We start from the raw sequence: 10,887 nt of genomic DNA, 5'->3' as shown, positions 1-10,887 counted from the left end.
GAGATAAAAATCCTTTAACATAAATGTGAGCAGAAACTGTTAGTTTTCTCAACATTTTTGAAAATCAGATCATTTAGGTATCTAGTTTTAGACTTCTGAGGGAGTTTTTTTTTAGTGGGGATGTTATCTGGTCTCTGTCTTGTCACATACAAATAGCTTTATGGCTTTCACAAAAATGGTCATACTTTCCTCTGAAATTTTTTCTACTGCTTTGAAAAATGTGAACTAAGTTCCAGCAACAGGAATAGTRCTTGAGGCCCACATATGTTACTACTAACAGCGTTGTAGCAGTTTCTTTGTAATAATAGAATAATAAGTGCATTCACTAATGTAGATATATTGTGCAACATGTTACAGATAAGTACACTAGGAACTATGGTGTTTTTAAATCATTTGACATCATTTAATTAACATGCTTTTAAACATTATTTGGCATCAATTGTAGACAGATATATAATAAATCYTTGAAAAGTGCTATCAAAAGTAAGAGCTAAGTGGCATTTAAAATATATTAGATAAATGTGATCCCTAATAAGTTTCAAAATACTCTCTTTTCCTAGTCTAAATTGGGCCTCAGGAATAAGAAATTTAAAAGGGCTAATGACATGACAGGATGGCAAGGTTTATTTATCAGTCTATATTTGAATAGGCTTCGTGCTTCATGTAATTGACAGTCATTACAAATTCTTTGGTGTTTTAAGATTCAAGGCACCACAATCTTGGGTGAACTTTAGCTCGGAACAGAGTTGTTGACAGAAGTTAACTAGTTACTGCAGAATGATGTAGCATATTTCACTGAGCTGTTCTGGAATTGTATAGATTGTAAGTACAAATGGTGATGACTCAGGTTAAACCGTATCCTAACCACTGTGCAGTCAACTTATTCCACTGTATGAGCTTCCTCACTCTGGCGCCTGGAAGGTCTAGGAAGCTGAACAGGCTTTCTGTTAGTCACCATGCCCAAATTTCTTTCGGCAATGAAGTTTGAATTTTTTACTGTCACACTGTTAAAATCAGATTGTGCCCACCCAAAAGGAACAGAGATTCTCCTCCATCACTCCAGCATTTATGTCAAAAAACAGAAATTGTTGTTGCTATAATACATGTATTTAAACCTTCAGTATTTCATGGAAGTCACCTCTTAGTTTTTGTTTTACTACTYTGAGTATCATGTAGTCGATATCTCTCCACTAGAGAGGTCTAGGCATAATTCAGTTGTGGCTGTACCAAAGCAATCTGCAGAAGATAGGATACGTTTGAATGTGCAATTAAAAATTGCTGCTTTGGCCAGTTTTCTTTTTCTGCCATATCACTTCATAGACTCATATCTAATTTGATGTCCACTATCATCTCTGAGATTTCTTCAGCATTACAATTCCCAGAGGACATTATCTCTCATTGAATATCATTTTTGCGTATTTATTTTCTCTACAAGTATTTGTATGCACTGGTGCAAGTTGAATCTTATGTTGTTATTTCTGTATTTATTTACGTCCTGTTTTTCTTTTTAATAGTGTTAACACTTCCTCTCAATTTAGTATTAGCTGTATATTCCATCTAAAARCTATTGATTCCTACTTCTAGCTCACCAACTATTTAAGTAGTTTTACTGATAGCGTAACATGAAGATTATTCAGATCTAGAAAGCACAACTTTGTGGCTGACTGGAAGCAACTGAAGCTTCTGACCGCTTACACAGAGCTGCAGTACAATAATTTGTCTTGTGCTTCCCGTGGCACACCATCTTAGCAATTCCAACATCAGCAGTGTTTGGGAATGGCTCTGAATGCACCACCCTTGGTGTCTTCTGTCTTGTTTTATCTACGTACAGCCTGGTGCCTTCTAACACTGAAGCTGGAAGACAGCTCATTTAAGTACTACTGTATCAGTAGCACTGAAAATATATTTCTGTCAGTAGAAGGGTCAATTATATGAACAGCTCTYCCTTTGAAGATAGGCTGGAAACATGCTGCTTCCATCCTTCACCGGAGGTGAATCATGAAAAGAAGCCTTTGTCACAAACTCGACCTTTGAAAGTGGTGTAAGAGAGTTACCTGTCTCTCCAGCCTCTGCTTCCCATCCCACCTTCCAGAACCGCCAGGTACTCTGCCTCACAGTACTTAAATAATCCTATAGTTACTGCTGAACCTGTGACATTCTGAATTGAGATATCAACGTCTATATGATCTGAAAAATCAACATCTTTCTTAATATGATCRCCACTTTAAGCATTATAAGCCTTGATGACATCAATGCTTCGGAAGGAAAGATGGGGCCAGGGTAGGGGGAAGGCTTTGCGCTGTTACAACCACTGTGAGTCCTATTCTGTCTGTTACGTAAGTAGTTGGATACACTGCACTGAGATTGACCTTTGGGGTGGGAAATTTTCTATATCTGATGTTAAAAGCTCAGCAACTGCCTTCATAATTAATTCACCTTTTTCTTATGCCATGTACCAGTCAGGGCACAGCTGTCCTGGTGGTTGATCCTATGTTGTAGTTACACATATACAATTGAAGGGTCTAATCATTTTTTTAAAAAGCYTAGGGTGGCATGACCTACAGCTTTCAGACTAAATGATCATAGTGCTCATTTCCAGTTTTAAATCTATTATGAAAATATATAAATATTATTAGCCACTGATGATATGTGCAATGCTATAAAAGCAAAGAACTGACTCTTTCTCCATTGACCCAGCTATACGATAAAGACAGTTATAAGCAAAAACATTAAAACCTCCTTATTTACTTCTGAAACTGGTTGTAATGCTCTCTCTCTCTCTCTCTCTCACCCTACCAACCACAACCATTTGAACAGATGCACATCACTCCTTTCATTTGCTTTCCTGTATTCCCAGCAGGTGAAAGATGAAAAGGAATACATTGATTGTATGTCAGTGTCCCAGTAAAAAGTTGCAGAGTTAAGCTGTGCACATTACCTTCTTTAGCAACTTCAACTGATCTCACTTTGGCCCAGCATAGCTCCTCCTTTCTGACAGATTATTACTTCTAATCATATGAATCAGTGCTTGTTCCAGTAAGATTTTGAAGAAGTCCATAAAAAAGAATACGCTCACTTCCTCAAATGATTTGATTATTGAAACAGTGTGTGTGTTTTTATCTGATAAGATAAGCAAGCATTAATTGCTGCTGCTTCTTTGATGAGCGTTAGCTTTTGATATAACCCATCCCATATCTTCCTGACACCTTGCATGCTGAGAAGTCCTGTCCTTGAAGTTGCTGTAGTGCACAATGATCAGAACTTATCGCTGATGTTTTGTTAGCATTTACTAGCAACATCTTTGCAGAGGGTGACCTCTAGTACTGTCTCTAAACATTTTCAATTTACAGACTCAAGTATTTCTGCTGTCTTCACCTCTCATTCTTTTGAAGAGGTCAGCCCTTTGTGAATTTGCCACAAGAAAGAAGTTCAAAATGCCCTATAGACTTAAACAACTTAACAGGAATATAGCTACAATGAGCACAAAGCATACAATTCATTTTAATATTTATAGAAGAAATTCACATTGTTTTAAGCGTACACAAGCAGCTGCTGTCATTTGGCTCTGAGCAGATGTTAGACCTCCAAAAGCTTCGCTGATAATTAAAATACTAACAGTTAGTGTTTTACCCCAGCTGCAGGTTCTGTTTACTGTAAATTTGATTTTAATGGTGCCTCTGTGCAGTTATTGAATAGAGGTTTGTTTTCTACTATACATACAAAAGTGTCTACAATGAAGACAAATGGTTATTTCCCGTAATTTACTCTGGAAAGATATGAATATACACTGTAACATAGTTGAATTTATAAATGAAATACACATATGAYTATCACATTGTAAGTGGCAGCTTCTGTTATCTTAACTAGTAAAAATAACGAAGGAAATTTGCTATTTCTAGTTATTCCCAAAGATTCCCTCTAAAAACTGCTGTGCTTTTCAAATGTGTTGAGACGTGCCTTCAAGCAAAGGACAGGTGCTCCTTTATACTGAATGGGTGCATAAAGCAGAATAAAAAAATAAGTCATTTCAAATACCTATATTTGGTAGGTATGCAGAAGAATATAATTTCTGCTTGATCATTTAATAAAATGCTGTTTTCTTTTAGGTATCCCTTACAAGTGTCGCTTCTCTTTAGTGCACATATGTACATCAAATGTTGGAAAAGACTAGCCAGTTTCAGAATTGTTAATCCCAAGGGCCTGATTATGCAAACACAATGCATAATGCAAGCTACCATGTTTAGTCCCTTTGAGACTATTGAGACTATCTATGGCAGCAAGCAGTACTCTTGATAAATAAATGTGTATAAGAGCAGGATCCAAATGTATATATATGCATGAAAAACAAAAACCCTTGCTAAGATAATAATGATAGAAAGTGTTTTTTTGCTTTTTTGTAACAAAATAATTACTGTCTAAAACTAGACCTATTTTAAAAATCCAAATATATTTTCTTGTGATTGATGCTTGTGTGCTATTTTCTTATTTTTTCATATTATCTTTCGTATTATTTTTATATTATGTTATATGCTCTTTCTTACGTAGGAAACTGAATTCTCCAATTTGACCAAGCACAGCTGGTACCTCTTGAAATTTGGTTTCTGATTTAGAAGTGTTACAAATGCGCTTTCCAGTTGCACTGAAGGGGTTACCGCAGAAAAAGTACCTCAATGTAGCATCTATGTCAGTTGTTCCCAAATTGAAGACCAGTATAGCCCTTGAAGCTGGCCTGCAAAGAAATGTCCAGGCAGGCTAGTGTCCTTGTCTCTGGCTGCTAAATCCCTTTGGAAAAGCTAGCTAAAATGCTCTGAATACGTACCCAGTGCTTCTTGTCCATACAAGTAGTTGCTGTATATACTACAATGAGGTTTTTGTTCAAAAGTAGGACTTGAGATGACATGCGGAGGCAAATGGGTAAAGAGAAAAAGTGGTCCACGAGATAATCTCAGTCAAGGTTACAGAGTCGTAAAACTCTGTGCTTTATCACCGTACGTGTTTACCATGATCAGTGGAATTTTTGGTAAGTATATTTTTTGTTCGCATAGCTTCAGTAACACTAAGCTATRTAGTATTACTTTTGACCTTGAGTACAGGCAAAGAGAAACTGAAATTTTTCACAAAGAAAGCCTTTTCCTAAAGGTTAATTAGGCACTGGAGGGAAACTACACCAAACCAAACAAACTGCCTAAACGCCCGAACCGAATTGCTCAGCTATTTATTTTGGTGATCGTTTTTTGTTTTGTTTCTTTATTATTGCTGTTGATATAATCCTCCAAGCTATGAGAGGTAAAAGTAACAAGCAGGAAATTTTACTCTGGTTTTCAAAAGAAAAAAAAATACAAAAATATTTCCATTTGCATTTTAAGAAAGCTAAAAGGACATTTACTTCTTAGTGTAATCTACCTGAAAGGTTAAAACTTCATCCTTTAGTCAAGCAATTCTTAGAAGACCTTGAAGTTTCTAAACATGATGGAGTGGTTAAGGACAAAACTAGAAACCAAGGATATTTTGAGTTTGAGCCTTAAACCTGATATTGCTGGATTTTTAGTATAAAATGAACTATTAACATCATTTAGAAATTGTTTTTGTTAATTTTCTTCTTACCATAATAACATATTGAAAAGAAAAAACCTTTTTGTATTGATAGCTATAGAAATTTAAGTATCTTGTGTCGATGATGGGTTTCTTTTACGTCTCTTAGAGAACTGGTTAACTGCCCTGTATKTGTACTTACTGCCTTACAAATGTATGCTGCCTCTCTGACAGACTCATTTTGAGTTGCTGATTTATTTCACTTCTTCTAACCACTTTGATTTGATTCATCCTATTTTCTGTCCTTCCGCAGAAGACATGAACAAGCCTTCTCAACCTCTTTTATTTAGTAGCCTAACTAGCTAGTTTTGAAAATGTTGGCCCATGTATTGCTTCTAGATAAAAACTTTGCAAGAGGGAAAGAATACTTACTATTGTCATTAAGGAACAGAGATGAGTATCTGAAAAATGTGGTTTATTATTTTGGTCTCCCAAAATCAAGGAAATCTCCAAAGTTAGGACATTATGCACCAATTCTTAGCCTGCACTTAATTAATGAAGGTGGAGGTCAACAAAGAAGAAAGAAAGAAAAGAAATACAGAAATCTGGCACATGGTCAGGGCCTAAATTATTCCTTTATGAATTTGAACAGAGGACTTACTGTACCGTTCAAAATATTGTACTATCAGTTAGACAATAACTTCTGAAACGCAAGACTCGCTTACTAGTTCATTGGTTGGGAACAGTTTGACTTGACTGTTAATGATGGCCAGTATAAGCTTAGTTTCATGTACCTTTTAAATTCCTTGAAGGTTGTAATTAATTGCAGTAAAAGGTCCTTCTTTGTATTTGCCTTATTTAATAATCGTTGCATCTTAATAGATATCAGATCTTAGTATTTGTTGATAAATAATGTCCCTAAAAACTGAAATATGAAAAATTGGGTGTTGCTGGTTAGGAAGCCAGAAATCAGCTCTCCCAAAAGTTTCACCGAAAAGGCAAAATACCTGGTTTAAACTTGCCGTATAAATGCACACCATTCCCGCTGCCGTACCGAACTCTTTCATTTGTGACTCGTTGCTTTGCCTTTAAGGAGCTGGTTGTGCCGGATCTCGCCCGTCTTTGGGGAGACGTTTCCAGACCTAAAGGCTCGGCCGGAGCGAGCCGCGCAGTGTTTTACATACAGTATTAGCGCAGACTTTGCAGGCGCATTACGCACTTCTTTCAGAGACAAGTCTCTTTAATGCCATCTTTATCTGCTACACGATGCATGAAATCTACTTTCTGTTTTAGAGCCGCCAGTGGCCCCTGACCCCTCGCGTGGAGACACAATGTGACCTTTCCGTTGTCACCCGCTTTCATTCTCCTGAAAATTCTATGAATTTTTATTACAAGTTTTTTTAAACCAAGCTGAGGCTTCAACAAATTACTTGACACAGATGAGATGAAGTTGTTGAAGTAGTGTTAGATAAGTTTTACAGCCAGCATGTGTGCTGCTGAACAGTACAAAGCCAGTGTCCTACAATGTCATACACCAGTAACTGCTGAGCCTACTATTGGATAAATACATCATTTTATGGAACATTGATTGTTCTATAAACCCAATGGAGTATTATGCTCTATGATCAAACCATTTAGATTGTGTGTAGAGCACAGAAAATGCCATATTCAGGATGGTACTAAAAGTGCCATTTGTGTATTTTATGGATGTCATTACGGGGGAAACTTCTCTCTGTAGGCCCTGTTTACTGCAAATTTTTTTAGTCCGTAATGACATTTTTCATTCACAACGTATGCCTTCAAGAGAGGGGGCCCTTGTTTTATTTGTTTCATTCGAGTTTACTGCACAAATCCTGTACATTTTAATTAAATGTAAGCTTAACAAAAGAATAAGGTGTTTATTCTGTGGGGAACAAATGATGACAGTAACAAAAGAATAAAGCAGACACAAAAAAAAGAAAATCAGGTATTGAGCAAAAGAGAGGGAAAAAGGTACTAAGCCCTAATTGTGGTTTCCCAGAAGCACATTAAACATCAAAGCATATCTTTTAGCCCTATTTCAGGAGTTTGTGGTCTCTGAGAATTAAAATAACCTGCAAATATGGATTTAATGTCTGAAAAATCTTGACATTTTCAAATAAAAAAGTAACAGTCGCTCCGGACTCCAACTGATAAATAATAGCTGTGCTGAAATGACAGACTTCTTGGAAAGAAACCAATTCTGTGATCATTGCACCCCTAGATATGAAACACCTCTTTATAAATTGTCTGAATATGAGTTCTTGTATCATTATATTTTGTCATTTTAATGCCTATTTGTGTATCTTTTTAATTTGCAATGACATGCAGTCAGCAACAAGTCCAGTTTTCCTAATATTAATGTGGGCTTGTATTGCAGCTTATGTATGCCGTGTCAGCCAACACTTACCCCTTCTCTTTACCTATTTTTAAGAGGGGGTGAGAGGCGGGCTGAATTTAGTAGGGCAATATGATTTGTTGCTACATACAGTCCAATAAAGTGACATGTTCCTTAAATACATAAAAATTCCTACAAATGTTGTGTTGGATAGCAGTGCTCCGTTATAGACATGTACTGTTCCAAAGTCAAAATAGCAGCTAAGCCTCAAAATATGTTGTTTTCTAAATATCTTCCCTACTTGGCTCTTCACTGTTAAAACAAAAGAAAACCAGTAAAATCTGCAATTCATATTTACCATGAAAAATCACTAAAATTGAAGTTGATGTTCCTAGTAAATTCTTGGTCCTAGTCCAGTTAAAATTTAAAGTTACAGTAGATTCACATTAGTTTAAATGACACTTGAACTTCTACATAGCTCAACATTAATTCATTATAGTTGAAATGGAAGAATCTTCAGTGGGTGAATCTTTTACAATCTGATTGAGGCTGTTACATTTTATAGGAGCCATTTTTCAAAGCAGTACTGACAGCACTCGAAGTTATTAAATTGCTGAATCAAAAGATGGACCTGCAATTGCATTTATGAACTGTGATGGAATAGCTGGGGTTGCGCTGAACTGAGGTTAAGATGTTGGTGTAGTTAAGCTTCATCACACCCCTTAGTGACAGCAGTATTTACCCATGTAGTTTACTTTAATGGTCAGGAAGTGGCTTAACTCACCTCTGGATTCAAATAGATTAAGTAAGCAGTCAGAATGGCATAATTATCAGTGCTGCAAGGGATTCACTGGATAGCGCTTCACCCAAGAGACTTCCCATTCAATTGCAAAGACTGGAGTTGCATAGATTCACAGCCACAGCATTTATTTTAGGAGATGAAAACAGGATGAATTTCTTTTTTCTCTCCCTTCCCCAGACCAGAGCTTCTCCTAAATGCAGTGATACCGTGTCCTGTACATAAATTATCATTATCACAGGAGAAAGATGTCATGATTTTGCTGTGTGCAAGTGAAAATTATGATTGCAGARTTATTTTGATTTTGAAATCTAGAGGAAAAATGCATGATTTGTARAGTTATTTTGATTTTGTGCCACATCACTGCCAGGCTCCTCTTTTATCATGTCAACAAAGCAAGATTCCTGAGAGAATTAATTACTTCTACTCTATTATAAAATGTGGAGGAGCTAAGATAATTGTCATTTTATGTTGATTTCCCCTTCCTATTTTTCTGCTCTTTGGGGGGTCTTGTGAATGTCAGTGCCTACAGAGAGCACAGGAAAAGTGRGGATAAGAACCAGTCATACCACAATAAGCTTCCTTATAGCGTTTGCCTGATGAAATGTACTTCGATTGCATGTGCCAGATTTATCATGCAGTATCTCTTGGAAACACTCTAATGGTTTAAATTGTTAATTTTCTTTTCCAAAGATAACCTGCCTTGCAAACTAAGATGGAGAAAGTTGCATAACATCAGTTTAGACAACTAAAGATGATTTGCAGCCTTTCAGCTTAACAGAATTAATTCTTATGCTTCATAGTAGAGTTTTCCACCAGTAGCTTTGAAACAGAAGATAAACAAATAGGCAGATAGATAGCTAAATAGATGAATAAATAGATACCAGAAAGAGCCCAGTCTTTTAAGGACTGGTATTATCTTAGCATCTTAGCTTGGTATGCACCTTAGCATATCAAGTTGCTGGAGCTTGCAAGATGCCCGGTACTCAGTATTGTAAGTGTGAACTTACCTTTAAGCAAATAAGACTTTCTGATTTTTAGAGCCTAGGTTAATTCTCTGCGGGGTGAAGGTCTGACAGCTCTATACTTTGGGTGAAAGAGCTCTCTTGGAGTAGCCTTATTATAGTTTTCTTGGCCTCTTGAGTCGGGTGCAGTGTGTGCTGCTCATGGAAAGTGTCTTGGTGGCTTGGAAAGTACAATGCTAGCCCAAAATTTGACTGTAAGAGTAATACTGCTTTGCCCTAGACAAACAGTGCTGTGTCTGTGTGTGTTAGTGTTAAGAAGGAACATCTGTTATTCTAGAGGTGTGATTTAAATTTGTGTGGGGAGAAGCAAGCTGACTTTAAACTGAAGTATGGAGGTGGGTATGGGTACTGGTAGTCTCAGCAGCATGGACTACATCAGCCTCCCCAAGCCCCATCTGGACTTAAACCCTCACCTCATTCTCAGCGTGCAGGATCCATTTGTCCATGTTTGTGCTGGAAGTGGTCCAAAGTGGGCTTCAGGGAGCTCAGAGAAGCTGCAGCTCGGGATTGCGCTGCGATGGGGAGACGGGGAGGGCTAGAGCTGTTCTGCCATGTACGTCCACGGAAGTGGGCACAGGGCGCAGTCAGAGACGTTCTCCTGAAAACACTGAAGGCAAAGCGGCTGCAGGGTATCCTGCAGGGTATCCCTGAGGCCATGTTTTGAAGATGGCGGGGTTGACTGTGTGCAACTGTGAGCTTTGCTGAAGCTTTCTTGTTAGTCATGAGAGCTGAGAAGGAGAAGAAGCTTCAATGACTCAAAACCAGGCTGAGCAGCAGAGTGTGCAGTTGGAATGTGGAAGTAAAGGAATTTTTATCTATTAATTGAATTAACGTAGAAATAATTAAAAAGTATAAATAAGATCTCTCCAGGTGATATTTTGCAGAACGTACTGCTTAGAGTGAGAAAACTTACATGTTTTCTCCAGGTAACTAGGCTAGTGAACAGAGTCAGTCAGGTGTGTTGGAGAAGCTGCTAGGTGGGAAATGAAGGGGAAGACAACGGCCTCAAAATGRCAGCATGGCAATTACCAACAAAATTAGGGTACTTAGAAGATCAGCCACAGTTTTACACACTCAGACATATTTAATATAATACAGGATCCTAAAATACATTACTAAAGTGCCAAAATATCACCAATAAGGTCTTCTTTAAAAGATGTGTTGGTGGCTTTTAA

General features: G+C 37.3%; 1 protein-coding gene across 2 annotated transcripts in view; it reads left to right on the top strand.

Annotated features, from left to right (window-relative positions):
- Positions 1-10,887, top strand: part of ZNF407 (zinc finger protein 407) — a 351,735-nt gene that overhangs the window by 338,005 nt on the left and 2,843 nt on the right. The gene's annotated exons all lie outside the window — the stretch shown is intronic.

Source organism: Rhea americana, unplaced genomic scaffold (genome assembly GCF_003343005.1).
Source record: "Rhea americana isolate MKP2758 unplaced genomic scaffold, rheAme1 scaffold_87, whole genome shotgun sequence".
Classification (NCBI taxonomy): Eukaryota; Metazoa; Chordata; class Aves; order Rheiformes; family Rheidae; genus Rhea; species Rhea americana.
This window is presented reverse-complemented; position numbering and strand designations above follow the sequence as displayed.